At 35.5% G+C, this 19156-nt stretch overlaps 1 protein-coding gene across 3 annotated transcripts in view; it reads left to right on the top strand.

Moving 5' to 3' along the window:
• Positions 1-19156, top strand: part of AKAP6 (A-kinase anchoring protein 6) — a 287672-nt gene that overhangs the window by 29581 nt on the left and 238935 nt on the right. The window contains exon 2 of one of the 3 annotated variants that reach the window (XM_026849465.1): positions 16279-16357. The exons of the other annotated variants lie outside the window; for them this stretch is intronic. The gene's annotated coding sequence lies outside the window, so the exon portion shown is untranslated. The remainder of the gene's footprint in view (positions 1-16278; positions 16358-19156) is intronic. 3 annotated transcript variants of the gene reach the window in all.

Raw genomic sequence — 19156 nt, 5'->3', positions numbered from 1 at the left:
TGACGTTCAGTCTTTGGATCTGTTTATCTTTTTGAAAGACTGGGAACAGTGTTATTCTCAAATGCCCAATTCAAATTACTGACATTGTTTCAAATATTCTGTAGTTTCATCTTTCCACATACAGTATCTTTGTTCCAACCATGAGCAAGCAAGCAGTGTGATGTTCAGAACCAGGATATTAGTTTGGTCCTTTCTAGTATGGAAAACTCATCAAATTCATGTTCTCTAGAGTGTGAACAAATGCCATAGATGGTAATACCTCCTGGGAAAGAAGAAAAAAAAAAATTAGTGTTAATATCAGATTTTTAAATGAACAAATTAAAGCAGTAAAAAAATTTGAGCTCCTTACTTTCTCTTGTTTTCTGTTGTATTATAACCTTCTTTGGAACAAGTACAAAATAAAATTAAAATCCATTTGAGAAGTGACTTGCCCCAAACTCATATCTTGTTTTATACACGAGATGTATACTGTACTGTATGTTCTTCCTGTTTATCATTAAATACAGCTACTGTTATATCAAAAAATATAAAACCACCATTAAGTGTTTATGATGGCAAAGAAAAATATTAGCAATCTAGAAGGAGGATGAAAGACGAACTTTTGCTGTAGGTCATGGTATTGGACTGTGAAAATACTGGAAAAGGTTGTGTCCAAGGTAGAAAACGTAAAGGAAAACAAGAACGCACACACATCTGCACATATACCTGTTACAGAAGTGTACACATATGTAGATGAAGGCATGAAACGGAGACAGTCTAATTCATGTTGCAGTCTAATCTGAGTTAGTATATAATACAAAGTAGTTTGTTTGCCCTATTCATGGGGCTTTTCCATCAGTTTCACCTTCAGATACATGTTATATAGAACTATCGCTTGCTAGTTTACAAACTACTTTTTTGGATACAACTGTTTTTAAATACTGATTTTTCAAAATTTCTTTGATATATACATTGCATTACAAACCAAGCTATATAGGGTGGATAATGTACCTACCATATTATATCCTAAAGAATGGAATTTGTTCAGACCAGTATAGAAGATGGTTGGTTTTTCAGTATGTGCAATACGTATCTATCTACAGTGAGATTTATGCTAATGATGTGAAGTACCGACTTCTGAATTACTGTTTTCCCAATTTCCTCTTCAGACAATCTTTGTAGGAATAAGACTCCAGGGGAGAATTCACATATATCTGAGATGTACACAGATGAGCAGGAATTACCTGTCCAGATTTCACAATTTTTCTGACACATTTTTTAATGAATATAGATGCAAATTTTCAAGGCCGTTTGCAACATCTGTTTCATAGAGGAGACACATTTTTATTAATGTTTGCTTTACTAACAATCCAGATATGTAGACAGGAACTATTGCCTAGATTTTTAGTAAAGATATTTTTTAAACATACCATTGGGGGTAGAAAAAAGCAGTGATTAATAAGTTTGTGGCCTTAAAGGCAGTTTTTAGTGAAACATAGTAAAAATGGTTGCATTGTGCTAAAGAGGGTATAATACATCTTGAACTTTAAAAATGTGCAAATGAGGTGATAATGAGAACTTGTGTTAATGGCCCGTAACATAATGATGTAATAAAAGTGATAGCTGAACAGCTGACAACTGTGGTTATAAAGGATCTGCAAAGAAAATTATACTAATGCTGTAGAGAAACCTAGCAAATCTGTTATGACTTTTCACAGAATCACAGAATCCTTCAGGTTGGAAAGACCCTTGGGATCATCGAGCCCAACCCTCAGCCCTACTCTACAAAGTTCTCCCCCACACCATATCCCCTAACATCTCATCTAAATGACCCTTAAACACATCCAGGGATGGTGACTCCACCACCTCCCTGGGCAGCCTGTTCCACTTTCAAAGTAATGTGGGTTGGTGGCAAATTTCAGGTTTTGAAAGCGGAGTCTACAGTAGTCATGCAGTTTCAACTGTCAGGGCCTGCACAGCTGGAAGTGTGAAGAGAGCACCTCTGGAGATAGGGAAGGTGGGAACAGGGTTCGTAGGGTTACGTAGCCCTTGACACATAGCTGTCCTCACTGGCAGCGTTGTAGCCGTAACATCAGACTCCAGAACACCCACAGTGCCCTTATCAGCCCACCTGCAGCCCAGCCTGTGGACCATCCTATGTTTGGATGGGATGTGATGTACACAAATAATTAAATTTTCCTAATGGACTGGAGAAGGCTTTTGTGAAATGCAGTGTAACAATACTTGATTGTTCTGTCTGGAGGTAGAGGAGGAATTTTCCCCCTTATTGCTGCTGTGTCATAGAGGGAATGCTGGAGCAAGGTTTCCAGCAGGCAGGCAGGTGTGATACATCAGCTCTCAAGATCCTGAGGTAGGTGTGTGCAGCCAACTGTGTCACCAGGAAAAATTCAGTTGCAGGATAGGGCACATGTATGCACACCCGGGTAGGGGCCGGGAGTGCCTGGGGAGGGCTGCCGGCTCCCTTCCCTCAGGAGGGTAAGCAGCTCTGCCGTGAACAACTGCCAGCAACATGAGGTGCAAAACTTTTGAGTTTGGCATGCAAAATTTATCAGGACTCTTTATACCTGCTGCAAACACTTAGCCACTGACAGCTCCCTATCACATATCATACAAACAAAACCTGCGGTAATGGCAACTGATACAAATTCTTACTGTTTAGCTATGCTTGCTTGCTCTTGCTTGCTGTCAGCTCATATATTGCAGAGATTGAGTGTACTTTTTCCCCAAGGCAGAGTCATGTTTTTTTCAAGATTATGAGCCATGCTTTGCTGTTTTTTTTACTCTGAAGCTCAACAGAAAAGATCCAATGTGCAGTTTGTGGAGAGCAGAAGTGAAGTTATAAATCCCTCATTCTGAAATGGATTAAACTGAGTCTCTAGTACGTATGATGGTTGTGGTTTGACAGCAATCACATGGCATGTCATAGCAGTTTTTCAGGAACTGCAGGCAGACTTGCTGTTCCTAGAAGTCTATTTATATAAACAAGTCTGCAGCTCTTCAAGGATGAAGCAGTTCTGTGAGCCAGTGAAATTTCAATTGCTTCAATATCAAAGAAGAAAAAAAGTCTAGTAGACCGAAACCTTGAGCAATACAGACTGCAGCTATATACAAGATTGCTGTAATTACAGTATACATTGCAATGTCTCTGAAATTATTACGAATGTAAGTACAAAACTTTCAGAGTCTGTTCAGGATTGTTATGAATTAAACAGAAGCATTCCATGAGTATGTCCTTTATGAAAAATGAAAAGAAAAAAAGCATATACATTAAGTATAATTGTCGTTCCTTATTTATGCATTCATTGTTGAGATTACATTCTGTAATGTTCAATACAAGTTTTTTACCTCTCCTATTCACCTGTTTTCTCACTCCTTAAGAAAGAGGTGAAAAGAAACAAAAGTCTTCTTTCCTCCTCCTGTCAGGTTGTGTTTTCAGGCCATTACAGACTAACTTTCCTGACTCTGCACTTTTGGAAGCAGAGCTATTCTCTGCAATTTATGATAAACACCTCTTCTGAAACTTATTTTCAGTGTCAGAAACTTGTATTACCAATAGGCTGAATCAAACCAGCATGATAACCAGAGCAATGTGGTCTAAATGAAAGCACTCAGAATAGACTCACTGCATTGCCAGTCATGTTATTTCAGCTCTACTTCAGGTAAGAGTGTTTAAAGGCTGTCCTGAAGATGATACTTTCATTGTCCATTTTCTGAAGTTCTGGAAGAAATAGTTGTTGGAAGTTTACTGGACTATTTTATTTACTGGATTCAAGGAAAATTCTTCATCCAAATTTATTTTTTAACTTGGATTTGACCACACTAAATTTTCAAACTGTAGAAATATAGAAATAAACAGAGAAAGAAAAAAAAAAATCAGAAATACTAAAAAGTGTTCTAAGTGTAAAGCTTCTTTCTTGAATTTCTTTTTTTCCTCAGAGATGTTTTGAAATTACAATTTCTTTTTGCCACAAAATATTTCAGAAATGCTTGTAAAATCCATTATTTAGAAAGCAGCATGTGTTTACTCATGAATCTCTTCACTTGCGGGGAGGGAGAGGCGTTATAGAAATGAAACAGTGTTAGATATTTGAAACAATAATGACAATAAACCAAGAATTCTTTAGATCATGATCAGAAGGAGTCGGATGCTTATTTTCCTGGTAGTTCAGCATTCTTTACTATAGTGTTGTGAAATGCAGTATGGCCTAAGGGTCTGAATACCGACTACAGAAATCCTCATTTCTCTTCCAGCAGTCTTTTCTGACAGTTTTCTTTCCTGAACAGTTTGTAGCTTTTATAGTTGTTAGATTTTTGCGTATGTTTGGGCCCAATAACTTTCATTTGGCCAACTGTTATCTTCCTTTCTTGATCAGCAACAGGCAGAGAACCCACCTTTTTTTTCTCAGTAATTTAATTATCATGATTAATTGCCCTTATTGCTGGAGACTTCTTTCATAATTTGAAATTGTCTGGCTTCAACTTTCAGATCTGAGTTTTCCTCTGCTTTTTAATAGGAAACATATTCCTCTTTGGAAGTTCACGTGTTCTCCGTGGAAAATGTCCCTCAGTTTTCCTGTTGAGATATTAAACAGATAAACCTTTTTATGCCTTCCAATGTTAATCATCTCTATTATTATTTTAAATACTTTTGCCACACACATTCCAGTTTTTCAACATTTTTATTGAAATGTATATACCACACCTCCACACAGCATTCCATTCTTACTATTACTTATATTCAGAGGTAGTACTAGTTTCTTCCTGCTGTTCCCATCTCCTGATTTGTTCCAAAAATCAAATTAACTCAGGTGATCACAGAGTAACATATAGCACTCATTTTCAGTTTGCCCTTAACAATCCTTAATTTCTTTCCTGAGTCATATGTTAGTTACTGATTTCATTCTTTAATCTTTGGTGTGCAACTCTACATTTGCTTAGATTAAAATGCATTTTATTTATTGGGCTAGTTTCCAAAAAATATGACTTTAGCTACCAGTGGGGCTCCTCTGGAAAAGCAGGGGAGGCTTCTTTCTGTAACAGACCTGGTCTGATCATTCTTTTAGCTTTTCACCAGACTGTCTATCTGCAAACATTACCAGCAGTGTTTTTGTATTTGCCTCCAGATTACTGGTGAAAATGTCAAATAGCACTGGGCCTTGCTAATCCCTGTGGAATCTCACCCAAAACTGCCTTGTTTGATTCCTCACCAAATGCATCTTTCCAAGATCCCTCAGCTAGCCAGCTGCTTTTTTTTTTTTTTTTTTAAAAAATATTCCCTCACTGAAAGCATGACTTAGGGGTTGCCACAGGAAACTCTGCCTAAGTGCCTGAGTAGAAGTAATCAGCTCAGAAAGTGAATAGGTTGTTAAGGGAAGACTTGCATTACTTCAGCTTGTTTCTTCTTTCCTCACTGGAGAAATGCATTTCCTATATCTGAGCCAGTTTTACTTGTATCTTTTAAAGATAACTAGATTTGGTTATCAAGAAAGAAGCTCAGGGCAGCAGAGGGATGGCAAAGACTGTTACTGTGTATTACTCAAAGAGCTACTCTTTGAGTATATACACAGTATATAAAGTTAATATTCAGTACTGTCCTCTATCTGTGTTCTCTGGTAGGCAATAAACTGGTTTCTATTCTGACTAAAGCTGTTTGGTAACATCAGGATAAAATGGGCTCTTTAGTGTCTCAGAAGAGAATGCCAGTTGCTATCACTCTATGTTAATGAAAAAGGATGCTTTCACAAGCAAGGATGCTTGAAACTATATGCAATAACACGCCTACAGGGAGCAATAGCAAATGCCAAAGTTCACCTCTTCATTTGGCACTCCTACATTCCTCTGATTGTTTAATGTCTATTTACATTTAAAGAATGAAAGTTAGGTGATGTTCATATAGCACTGTTCATGCAGATATTCCTATGCACAAAAAGTTTTACCAGTTCATTACATCTTTGTATTTCATCTGTGTGTTTCTGTTACATAGTGTTGAGTAAACTGAGTGATTTATTCCACATTTCGGAATATTCAGTGAGAATATTCACTCAAAAAAGAATTGCATGTCTTGCACATCTTGGTATTCGGAATTACTTTTTGATATATAGGATGAGACTCCATAGGATTGCATGACAGTTTCTTACTGATGTAGTAGTAAGTTGAAACTTGGAGCATGTTTGTAGGGTAATTATTCAACTGTACTCAGTTAATGTTGTTATTTAATTAACGAACAACCAGGTTGCAGTGAATCCAAACAGTCTATCAACAAAATATTGTAGTTAAAATAACTTTAAGCTACTCCTGTAATTTACCAAGTCGAAGATTTCATTGTCAAATGCTTTCACATTCTCCCTCCTGCCTCGTTTGTGTTTTTAACAGCAGCAGAATTAGTTCCCTCATTTCTTTTTAACAGTCTTTCCACTGACAACTCACTTTCTCCACAGGATCAGTGTGTAACTCGTGTAGAAGCTTTTGCTATTCGAGGAAAAGGTATTGAAGTCATCATGAAATGGTCTTGACTGTACATTCAACAGCTTTGTAATACAAAGCAAATTTCAAGTTTATTTTAAAGTATATTACTTAATTTCCAGCACTGTACTCCATCTTTTTGAAAAGTATTTCAGACTGAATTTACTGGAAAGTGTTTCTGTGTTCATCTGGGCCTTCTTGTATGTGCAATCAGATATGCAGTGCTGTGAACAGAATACCGTATTTATTTTGAAGAGGCAGCAAATCCCTTAACAAAAAGTGAAAGCAATGATAGAGAATGAGAAATTTAAGACTGACAGCTGATACGTGACCAAATTTCTTGGAAGTGAATCTGTTCATTACTGAAGAATATTTAATTATTAACAAAGTGATATACATTATTTCAGGGGAATATGTATTTCTCATATATTGCTGAATAAATAGTTGTTCTAAGTTTTGATGAAGATCTTCAGCTGGACATACAATTTACATGGAACACTCTCATTTGTTCTGAGTAGAAAGAGACTCAGGACATAATGCTGTGGGATCTCAGAGTGGATTCTGTTGGGGAATTCACCTTGAACAAAATTAGAGGCCAAAATCTGATGAGCAGATGAAAACATGCTCTAATGAGAGGTGTTAGGAAGACAAGGTGGGCCACCCATAACATGGACTTTTTTTTTTTTTTCCCCTCTGATTTAATTCTCCAGTTCTTTGTAAATTGGTAGCTACTTTTTCTGTAGTTTTCAGTTATTACACTTATTGCAAGACTGTGATAATATAGTTAATTTTAAAATACTTTATGCATTTTTTTTACCAAAGTCTATCATTAATCCTGAACTTGTAATTTACAAGCACAAATAAATAGACATATAAATACAAATGTATAGGTCATATATGAAATTAGTAATATTTTATAATAAATTTAGGTGATTTTTATTTCTTTGAAATCCTAGTTATTTCCTCACAATGGAGATTTTAGCTAATCCCATCAGCAATTTTTCTCTATTTTAATCAAATGTAACATATTGTATAAGAATATTGAAAGTGCTTAAATAGCGATACTTTCCTCCTTCTAAAGCACTTCTCTGAAAAACTGCATGCATAAACATGTTTGAAAAACCCACATCTTCACACAGAGACTTTATAACTCCATGTATTAGCATATCCAAAACTGTTGTGATTTATGAGTAGTAAGTATTAATAATCTGATTCTAACTGAAGAGATGACAAAATTGCCACGATAAATACTTAAATATGATTATCAAAATGGGATAAAATACTTTTGAAATTTAGTTTCCAAGATGACTTCCAGGAAAGAATAAATTACATATAGTTTAACTGGATTTATCACATGTACACAAATCCATTCATATTCCCAGTTTAGTGCAAACAGATTGTTAAATTTATTACAGTAAAAAGAAAAAAAATCCTATTACAGGCAAGAAGGATAGAGTTAATTTTGGAGCTGTGCTAGATCTTTGTATTTACTCTTTTTTTCTTAGCTTCATGTTAATTCTTAAGCAAGTGGTAAGGGATTATTTTCTCTCAGAAAAGAATCCTGGAAACAGTTGTCACTTGGCAAATGTACGTCTTCCATTTTAATTATTTAATAGGTGTGAAACTGGGTTGTCCTTCATCAATAAGGTGACCCTACTTCTCTACTTAAAATGTAGCACTATGTCATATTGTTACTAGAGAATGAACTGATGCTGTCTGGAGGGAAGAGGGTAAGTGTTGTATGTTCAGAGTGGCTGTTACTTTGCTTTTCCTCATCCTTCCCAGGAAGTTATTGTTTACTACCTTTAGTGCTCAAAATTCCCAGATATAAATGGGCTCCATTTTGTTACCTTTGGTGCATACTGAAAAGAGTTATTGGCCTGAGGATCTTGCTCATCAGAGGATGGAAACAGAGGCAAAGGGAGGCTATCTGGTTATCCAACAAATGCAAAATCAGCAGTGGAGTGAAGGTGCCTGACAGGGCTTGCTCTTCTCCATTTACACAGAGCAGAACATGAATGACAGCACTAGTGAGCAGGAAAGTATTTTCCATGTTACTGAAAGCTCTATTTTCCTATGATATGTTCCATATCATACTATGATTTTGTTCCTCCTGAAAATGTTTATCATTGAATGATAGAACAAGCTTGGGAAAGGCAATCATCTTATTATACTGTCCATCATAAGTTACTATTCTAAGTTTAGAGGAGTTTTTAAGCTGTCATAGAATAGCGTTGTTTTCATTCCACAAAGAAGTATCTGTAATCCTTGTAAAATATTTTATTCTCAAAATAAAAACCAGATCCATTCATCCATGATGCGGTTCTCTTTCTGCTTAGCAAAATAAATTTGTTTAAGACAGAAGCATCTGTTCTTGTTTAAAATATCATCAAGGGGTGTAGTTACCAATTAGAAGAAGACTGATGCAGAAAACATCCGTGTCATCTTAATTGTATCAGATTTTGGCAACTGTGAAGAAAATTACCTTCCCAGCAGACTGTTCATTTCTTCCTCCCTCTTAGCTTCTCCCTAATTTCAAGATTTTCTGGAAAAAATGTTATAATTTATGGCAGGGTCTATAAATAGCTTTTAATTCCACAGCTGCTGGGAACACAGACATTTCCAGCATTTTCCACCGTTTCTGCTGGTAGCTTTCCAGCAGCTGGAGCATCCCTGTCTGACATTTTCTATTACTAGGTTCTAGAATAACTGAATCTCATCCAGTCTTTTCTGAATCTATGAGGTAGAACACTTATCCTCTTTCTTTTTTTTTTTTTTTTTTTTTATCTGACAGGTAAAACAGGTAAATTTCAGGGGCTTGTGGCTGCAGTCAAATTTATTTCAGCTGCTTGTTTGAGCTTCCACTCCTCCTTGCTGCTGAGTAAGTCAATTATTTGTCTCGGACGCTTTTCACAGATTTCCCAAACAGCAAAATGAATTTTCATGAACAAAGCAGAAAGAAAAACAATATAACCAGAATGTAGCTTAACTAGGCCACAACTTTTGAATGCAACACACCTGGGAGCTCTTCAGAGATAACTTATTTATTGTAGATTGTTTCCTTACTGCTGCTTTGCTCAAGGAGTTAATCAATGCTTGATGTCTTGGTTGTTTCTCTTTGGAGGGGACCCAGTCATAAAACTGAAATTACTGAGTTGAAGCAGTTTTTATCAAAACAGATTTAAATAGACACAAATGTTTTTCTTGGGTTGTCTCTTTCCTTGTTCAAACTGTCAGACTATTATTTTACAACCTAGGAGTAGATGTTTTAGTGCAAAAAATTCATTCCAATGAGTATTAAAGGGTAGCTATATTTAATAAATCAGTCGCTGATTCTGACCAGTCAGTTGTCATATGATAATGCCGATATATATACACACACACACTATATCCTTTGTATTTAGGTAGGATCTTGCAGTAACTTGTTGAACTCTATTTATGGCGTGATTCTGAATCATACTACTGTTTCTTTGAAGTCTTGTCTCTACTTCTCAGAACTGTAAATGTCCATAGGGAAAGAAGGAAAGAAGGAAGGAAAGAAAGAAAGGAAAGATGGATGCAAATAAATTCCATAGACTGCTTAAATGATGGGATTACTGAAATGTGTAAACCCTAGGGTATTTAATAGCATTATTTTTTCATAGTTTTGGTTTCATGTTAGTCCATTTCTACAGACTTTTACTATATCTGTAATGCACCGAAATGACTCCTTGGCATGAAAAAGGTATAGAAATACGTACTGGTATAATGATTTAGAAATACGTACTGGTATAATGATTTAGAAATATGTACTGGTATAATGATTTAGAAATAGGTACTGGTATAATGATTTACAAAGTATGTGTCTTTTAATAAGTGAAAGTGCAGTTCTGTACTGTTAATTTTGAAGGACCAGTGAGTGTTTCAGCAGGAGAAAAGGTAAGATAAGGCCTTTAGTTCTGAGAAAGTAATTGAGGTCCAGTGCCATTTCATATAGTAGAGTTACATGAGTGTATAACATGAATGTAGAATGAAGCAACATAAATTGGAATTTTACAGCTGATTAAACAGAATTGACAGTGTGTCATTAGATATTTTCAATTAAATGAATTCTTTAAAAATTAAGTCGTTCTAAATTTGGACAGATATTGCACCTTTTACCTGCAAAACTAGATTCCTGAGAACCTAGCTTGGACTGGAGTTTACAGTGTTGAATGCTTGCAGCACCTAACTCTTAGTGGAACAGATTGGCCATCGGAGTTAAGAACAGTACTCTCCTTGCAATGTGTGAGGCAAGAAATGCTTTAACTGCGAATCACCACAGCCTTAGTGTAGACCAGCATAATGAAGGATGCTAAGGACAGGAATGTATTTTACATCTTGTCCTCATCAGATTAATCACACATGTTGTGCAATTCAGAATTCTGTGATTTTTTTTTTTTTTTTTTCCTCCAGTTCCACATTCTGTATGACAAGCATACAGAGTATTGGGTTCCTATATTTTCTGTGCACCTGATCAACTTTCTGAAGTTTTAGCTACTTGACATTCATGAATAAATCACATGTGCTAAATCTGGAGCCTCATGACTGGGGAGAATCACTTCCACGTATTTGGTAATAGAAAGCCATGGTGGTTTTTCTTCCATTCACAAATGGTTGCAGAAATCTTAAACCAAGTGAGAGCTCTAATTCCTGCTCCTTTTTGGAAATGGCATCCACTGTCAAAGAAAGGACCTTAAACAGGACTTTATGAGGTGATTTGAGTGGAGCTTGCTCAGTTGTTCCTATTTAATTCTACTTTTTATAAACTTTTTTTTTTTTTTTTTTTAAATATAAGTGGCTGGAATCTAGGTCTGTGCTTTCCCAGGTGATTATCTTAAAAGTTCAGGTTACTGGAGGTTCTGTGAAATCATGCTTGTTTTTCCATCTCTCTGAAGAAAAACTCAAGTTTTGAGGCAAAAAGCCAATATTCTAATTTATGCTGAAAACCCGTATTCTTCTGAAATACTGTATTAGTGTAGTCATCACAGTTGCATCATTTCGTGTACCATAGGAGGTTGGCAGAAGCAAGTAACTAAACTGAGACTCTCTAAAATCTCTTTCAGAGTAAGACTGTAAAATAATGAATACATGTAGTCAATATGTTAACTAGTGACAAAATTAAGGGGCCAATCCTGAACAATTCTGGTAGGCCTTAAAGGAAGTGATAGACTGTCAGAACTTCTCAAAAAGAAGACTTAAATAATAATATAAAATTAAATATTTAAAATTACTCTTTGTGTTTTGAAATTTTGTGTTAGGAGGGGAGGAATTAGAGACTTCTTTTTATTAATTTTTTCATATGGCCTTGAGAAAATAGTTTAACATGTTTTGAGGTTTTATGGTGGGTTTTTAAGGTTTTTATGTTCCTCTGAAATTCTTGGTTTACGTGAGGAACAAATAAGTGTCGTAAAAGACTTATCATTTTGTGAGCATTTCAAACCTAAGAAGTGGTGACATGTGGTGAGGAAGAGTCTTGTGGGATTTCAATCCTAATTTCCAGCCTAAAAACTACATATAACAAACATGCATAATCTTTTCAGTAAAAAATTTGTTATTTAAGGTTGGGAAAACACATATAGAACCACATGAGTTTGTATAAATTCAGTAATTGCACACACACACACACAAATTATTCTTGTGAGTGCATCTGAGATGGCAGTCACAATTTGTCTTCATGTCCAATGCACACGATTTTCAAGTGGCCACACAATAATTGTTACTTTTAAATTGTTTTCCCTTATGACATTTTTTCTGAATGCATGAAGTATCAAACGTATTCCTGCATGCATACAGTTCATAGCTGTATGTTTACCCAGCTTTCTGAACAAATTCTGCCTATCTATATTACTTTCTTTTGCTGAGTAAAAATGGTTGTTAATAAAAAAAGACATAAACTGAAGACATATGATTGACTTGTAGCAATATGTTCAAAATGATGATGGAAATGTATTTTTTCAAGTAGGTACTATTCCATCTTAATAAACATTTTCTTTTTATACAAAGTTAGAAGATCATACAGAATAAGAAAATCTAGAGTAAAACTTGAAGAATAACATTGGAAGCAAATGGTCTTACTTCTGGATAAGTGAACATTTCTCCATTCCTTTTTCATGTACTGTATATGTATTTGGTAGTAGGATGAAAAGGTTTCTGAACTAGAAATACCTGTAATTATATATACTGACTTGAAATTTAACTAAAGAAAAATGCTAGTTCATATCAGTATTTCAGTTCTTCAGAATGTATATTGAGAACCTACTGTTTCTGCAGGTGCTTGATCTAAAATTTAAATTGCATAGCAAATTGAATGGACCTCCTGTGGACTGTTTTATGGCATCTCTGTTTATTGATTCATATTATTGAATTGCTCAGTGCAATTCTGAAAATAATTAAAAAAATTATGTGTGTTGAACGGATTTACCAAAAGTGTACACCATATACGTGCAGAGAACAAGTTTTCAGCTCGTATAGTCATAAACTGTGCTGGTGCAGACATCTTGCTGCCTGCTGGTGGCAGCAGACAGGGTAAGATCTATCGTTTTCAAGCTACTCTTATGAAGCAAATTAAATCTTAAGATACTGTTTGGGCTAGTACGGTCATTTCTAGCTCTGGAAAATGAATTCTCTTCTGTGCTTGGAAGCATTCAAAGAAGTCTTGGAACATGATGCTACATGTATCTTTTATATCAGGATAAAAAAATAATAAACCCAAATGAACAACGATAACTGTCTGTACAGTAGCCTCATTATACAAAATGTGTGTAGCCCAGTCATAATGGGGCAGACAACAAAGATATCACTTTCTAAATTATTGGGGTCCAAGGATCTGAACCAGAAATATCCAAACCTGTTTACTCCCATGTACAAGCAGCTTTTGTAGCTGGAGACTGTCATCCTTCTCTTCTGTGCCAGCCACCAGATGACTATAAAAATCAAGTTGCAATCTACTGTGCAGGTGGTCTAGTTCAGTGACATCTGTTCTTCTAGTGCATGTTGGTCAGGACCCATTGTGCAGAGTCAGCTTTGAGATGGTCTTTTTGGAGTGCTGTAAGATGATCTCTGCTCCATCATCATCTTTTGTGTCTCACTGAAAAATTTCTGTGTATGGGTGACTTTTTGGTCCCTTATCATAGAACCACCCACACAAGAGTCAAAATCACTGGTGAAGACAGGAAGACAGTTGATATAGATGAATTTATGGGGTAAATGAGGTGCAGTGGTATACCAGTTCATGCTGATAAACACTGGTCTTAGTTCTTAACCTGCTAGAAGCTTTTTTCCTCCTAGTACGACATAACAATAATGAAACCCCTCTAATTTCTGCTTGCATCTTTTCCTGCTTTCATACTAGCTAAGGTGGATTTTAGATTGAATTTCCTTTTTATATCTCAGATTACGAGCTTTTTGAATTTATTCCCTAGCATCTTTTTGTCTTGCATCCATATTTAAGTTTTTCATTTTCTTGTAGTTCCTTCTGACCTTCTTTTTTTTCTTTTTCTTCCAGACTGTAGTCCTTGCACTTTTGCTTTATCTGTGTTTCTTTTCACAATACTGTTTTCTTTTATCTCCTGATCAAATGCTTAGCTCTTGGAATTCAAAAGTCACCTTCAAAAACCAGGTTTGGGTTCCTCTATCCCTGATGCTTCCAAGATACATGTGTTTTTCAAGGATCGAGCTTACTTGGGAAATTCTTGTGCAAGAATCTATAGTTTTCCTGTTGAAACATTTCAGTCACTTTTATGGCATCTTCAAGGCAGTATCTGTCCAGATTGAGAAAGCCTTGCCAGAAGTACTTTTTTAATGAGTTCAGTCAGACTACAAGGCTTTGGGTTTGCCCTTAACACAGTAAATACCTTAGGTATTGACATGTACCTACATAAAAGGATAAAAAGGGAGGGTGATTTCCCTTCCCCTTCCCCTTCTTTCTTCCCCTTCCCCTTTTTCCTCTTTCCCCTTCCCTCTTCCTTTCTCTCTTTCTCTTTTGTTATTTGTTCTGTTGTTGCTTTTGTTGTCTTAGTTGCATCCTTCCATTATAAGATTGTTCTAGGAGGATATAGGTGCTGCTTTTTTTTTTTTTTTAATTTTTATTTTCTTCAGGGATTGTGCTCTGAACAATGCATGTCAGAACTGTAGTTCCCCTCCCAGATCATGTATGATATCTAACATTAGTACAGAGCTGCTCAGAGCATCAGTGTTAATGCTGAACTACTAATATTAAAAATACTATGCTAATATCTTATAGCTAGTTAAAGTTTTGAAGCAATAATTTTGTATTCTAAAGTTTCACAACTATCTACATTTCGATTCATCCTCTAGTTTAACTTAATTTTGATGTATCTGATCAAGTTGATGGTAAAAAAAAAAAAAGCAGTGTTAGGTAACAGAATGACTTAAAAGGGTAAAAACATTTGTACCTTAATTTTCTGTGTTCAGCTTAACAGCCTTTGAAAGCCTGCTTTCTTATTTCTGTCATTTTACTGACTTCTTAGTTAATAATCAAAGAGAGATCAGAATCAGTTACTTATCTGAGGAGATGCAGTCTGTAACAGTGGTGGTGGGTAGTCTTGGTGCATATCATGTACTTGTGTACGAGATGATAATTCAAGAGCATTTGATACTGAAAAATTTCTTGGCCGCTATCAGTATTGTTGAAACTGATTTAGATTTAAGAATAAAGTTCTGCAATTGCCAATATTTTAAAATTTGGTTAGAGTTCAAATGCAAAAAGAAGATGAAAATGTGCTTGAACCCCGTTTAGAGATGCCATTGATACTGTTTATTGTATAGCTTTTCTTCCCAAATCTGTTATGTATAATGAGATGAGAAAGTAGTTTTTTGGATTGTAGTCAGAAGATGGGTGATGGTGAAACTAGAAAGCTCTCAGTACAAAAATAATACTGTGTGTGGAGAAAATGAAGTTGTCTCTGTCATTTAGTATAATCCAGAAACAATAATTCTATGCTGGGATTGGTGAAATGCCTTCCTGATGCTTTGTGTCAATTGTAAATGACCTTGTAAAATAGCACAATAGAAAGGAAGAGGATAAAGCAACCGTACTCATCTTGGGTGATGGTGTCAATGAACTGATAACACAGCACGACCACAAATCTGTTTTTAGGTGACCAGTAAATTAACATAAAGGGTCAGGATTTTATCCAAGTAGTGACTGAGAGAAAGAGTTTGCAAAATGGTTACTGAAGCCATGGCTCATCCTTGGAGTACAGAAAGTCTCTCATTTTTATATATATTAAAAATGAATCCCCAAAATGAAAAAAATGTCTTACAGTGTACCATTAATGTGATAACTGAATGTCTGAAACAACTGAATGTACACTTTTAATAACGCATTATTGATATTAGATAGTACCAGGAACCAAAACAATAGAGCAGAACCCTTCAGTATCACAGTAAAAAAACCAATTTGTGCTCCAAAGACCTTAGTCTATTTCTGTGAATCCCTAAGCTGAGGTAACAAGCAATGGCTATGGTGTTCTTCTAGATAAGGCCTGAAAATATTATATTTAACAGCTAAATTATTTACAGTTAAACTTTACATGACAATGAGAATTTGCAGGGTCAGCTAGCCACAGTGTGTTGTGTCTCATATAATATAGAATATTGATTTCCCAAATGGATCAGACTCTGATCTCAGCAGCTTCATTTTTCATCATTCCAAAAAGTAGCAGTTTCGTCAAAAATCTTTATTATAATAAAATTGTTAAAATTTAGTGTAACCAAGTTAGTTTCAGAAATTGCAGCATGTCTCATGGCTATTTTGATCTGTTTTATCACTAGGATTGGGGCTGGGGCAGCTTAAATAAAGTTGCATTGTTGGGTCTGACATACTAATATTGTGTCCTGAAGAATTCTTCAGGTAGATGAATCTATTTTCTTTCTTTTTAAAATTATTATTATAACTTCTGAACTGAGTGAACCGAGTGACTGGGCATCCAATATTACACTACCTATAATATGTCTGATACTGCCTTAGTTTAAGGAAAAAGCACAAATGATGATCTTGAGTGACTCCTAGAGAAAGATATAAGACTTTGTAGCCAGAGGTTGGCAATGACTGACATACTTTGTACAGTACATATGAGAGGATAAGAAATAATAAAACTTGAAAATGGGCTAAAACAACCCTGCCCACCTCTTCCTGTATGATCTATTTTAGGTCATGTTGCTTGATAGAAGTAATTGATTTCTCATAACAAACTTCCATAATAAAAATGAATAAGCTTGTTTAGCCTTTGGATAATTTTCCTTGAAATAATGTTAAGATTTCTCCTAAGTGATTAGCATGTATTTATTAGGAAATTGGAGTGTGAAATTACAGTGAAATGTATTATTTTAATTTTCCCTAACTTTGAGCTAAGACTTACAGCAGTACCTCAATTCTGCTGTCATGGGAGAAATCCCGAGAGTACTGGTTTTGAGGTAACTCCCAAGAAATATAGCGGGACTGGCTGGAACTTTGCAGTGAAATTTGCATCAAAACTGTGTTTTTTAACTGTCATTACTTAATTAAAAAAATTTCTTTGTTCTTTTTTGTTTTGGAGAAGAAAATGATTTTTTTTTTAAAGTGGTCAGAAAAAAGCAAACTAAAATGACAACTGAAATCTGGAAAGAATGAAGTTTTGAACAAAGAGAGAAAGATCTCACCCTCTTTATTTCTATTAAAAATGTCAAAAGCAATTTTATTGATCAAAGAATTTGAAAAGGTTAATTATAGAAGATTTTTGATGTGAGGATTTTTGTATTTCAAATTTACCGTTGCACATCAGTCTTGTAGAATCAATTAACCTTCTGTGAAAAATACCCTTTTCCCAGCTACCAGTTAAATATACAATTAAAGAAGAAAACTTGAACTAGGGTTTTGTGAGTAATTCGACAAGATATTTTCATATAGCTGAAATTAAATTAGGTTTTTTAATGCACAATTGGAATAAAATCTAGTGACGTGTTAAAACAAGTGGACTTCCATGTATTTCAGCAGTCTCTAGAGAGCTCCCAAACTAGCTGTGTTTAGAGGGAATTGACAGTAATGTTGCCTGAAGCTGGAAAAGGTTGGTACACACTTACTTGGTGGAGACCTTGCACCCATTAGTGGATGAGCACTTCAAGAAAGTGACACACACAGATATGAAATGAAATGTCATGTGTGTAAATTGTTTTGTTTTAGGGAGTGGAAATAATCTGCTTTATATTTTGATTTTTTTTTTTTTTTTTTTTTCCCAAAAAACTTCTCAGCAACTGTACGAATGCATACAAACAGTTGCAGATTATCTCTGCTCTCCTGCCTGACTGGACATGTGTCAGATTTGGTAGGCAGTCAAGGACCTATGGTGGTATAGACACAAGCAAATAAATCGGTCCTCTCACCTACATCTCACTGCCTCTGTGCATACTTAAAGACCATTTTAAATCCAGATTAGTATTCACACAAAACTAATCTTGATTTTGCTCTCTTCCAATGTAAAAGTTATTTCACATTATCTCTTTGGAAAAAAATTTTGGAACAAGGGACTACCTGCTTGCTAGATTGAAATATTTTGCATCCTTTACCATCTGACTTTTTTAGCTGGTGAAGGGAAAAAGTATGTAATGATTGAAAATTCTTTACTCACTACTGGCCAGTAGAATGACAAAAAAGGCTTTATACAGGGAGATTAAAAAATCCACCCCAAACCACAAACCAAAAAACAACAGCCAACCACTCACATGTATGTTGAAGAATCAGCATATGAAAGTTACCACTCTGTATATCTTCTATGTAGTGCTGACATTTTGGAGTGAAAATCAGTATATAAAAAAAAAGCCCAAGGTAGCATAGGACAGTTATAAAGGATGCTGAAGTAATGATGAATTAATATGAAAAAGTTAATTTGTCTTTGTCCATTTCAATGCTAATCTCCTCACACCACATCATCTCCCCGTCACTGTTCCTTGCTGCAGGGCAAACCCGTGCTGAGTCAGAAATGGCCGGGAAACACAAACTGCTCATCCCAGAATGTTTGATTCTCTGAATACATTGCTCGAGCTGTATGAGTCTGGCACTACACAATTGTTTTCAACGTCTGTACATGTTGTAGTGTAGAATTTTTTATGATGTACCTCATAATGGTTGTCTAATGTGATAATTTCCAGCTAGTCTCCCTGCTTTTATATAAGTGAGAACATAAAATGATATAAGCTGGGAGTGTATAAATTTTATGCACCGTTTCAGGCAAGACTTCGCTATACATCACAGTGTTTATTTTACATAAGCATGTATGACACGTTTTCTTTAGTAGAGAAGCATTCTTTTCTCTCCGTGGTTGCTTTCTAGGCTGAGTGTGGTAATTCCAATAATTAATTGCAGAGGAAAAGTTAAATATAGACTTGGGGGGTTTGGTTGGGTTTGTTTTGTTCTGCACCCCCCCTCCCCTGCTGTTCTTTTTGAGGATAATTGCAGTTAATGCTGGGCTAGAACTATTGGATATATTTTTAGATAAACTTGGTGCTTGTGTAAAGATGCACAGTTATTACCTCTTGAAATGTGTACTCTCTCTGAAACAGATCTCTGCTTTGCTTCCAGTATTAATCCACTGATTATTTACAGAGCCATAATTCTGTACGGTTTCCAGAGTTTATGAAATCCCTGGACTTGACAGTACAGGTGCAAATTGTCTGT

Source organism: Athene cunicularia (assembly GCF_003259725.1).
Source record: "Athene cunicularia isolate RWA chromosome 5 unlocalized genomic scaffold, athCun1 chr5_part1, whole genome shotgun sequence".
Taxonomy (NCBI): domain Eukaryota; kingdom Metazoa; phylum Chordata; class Aves; order Strigiformes; family Strigidae; genus Athene; species Athene cunicularia.
Note: the sequence above shows the minus strand (reverse complement) of the source record. Positions and strands in the feature narration are given on the sequence as shown.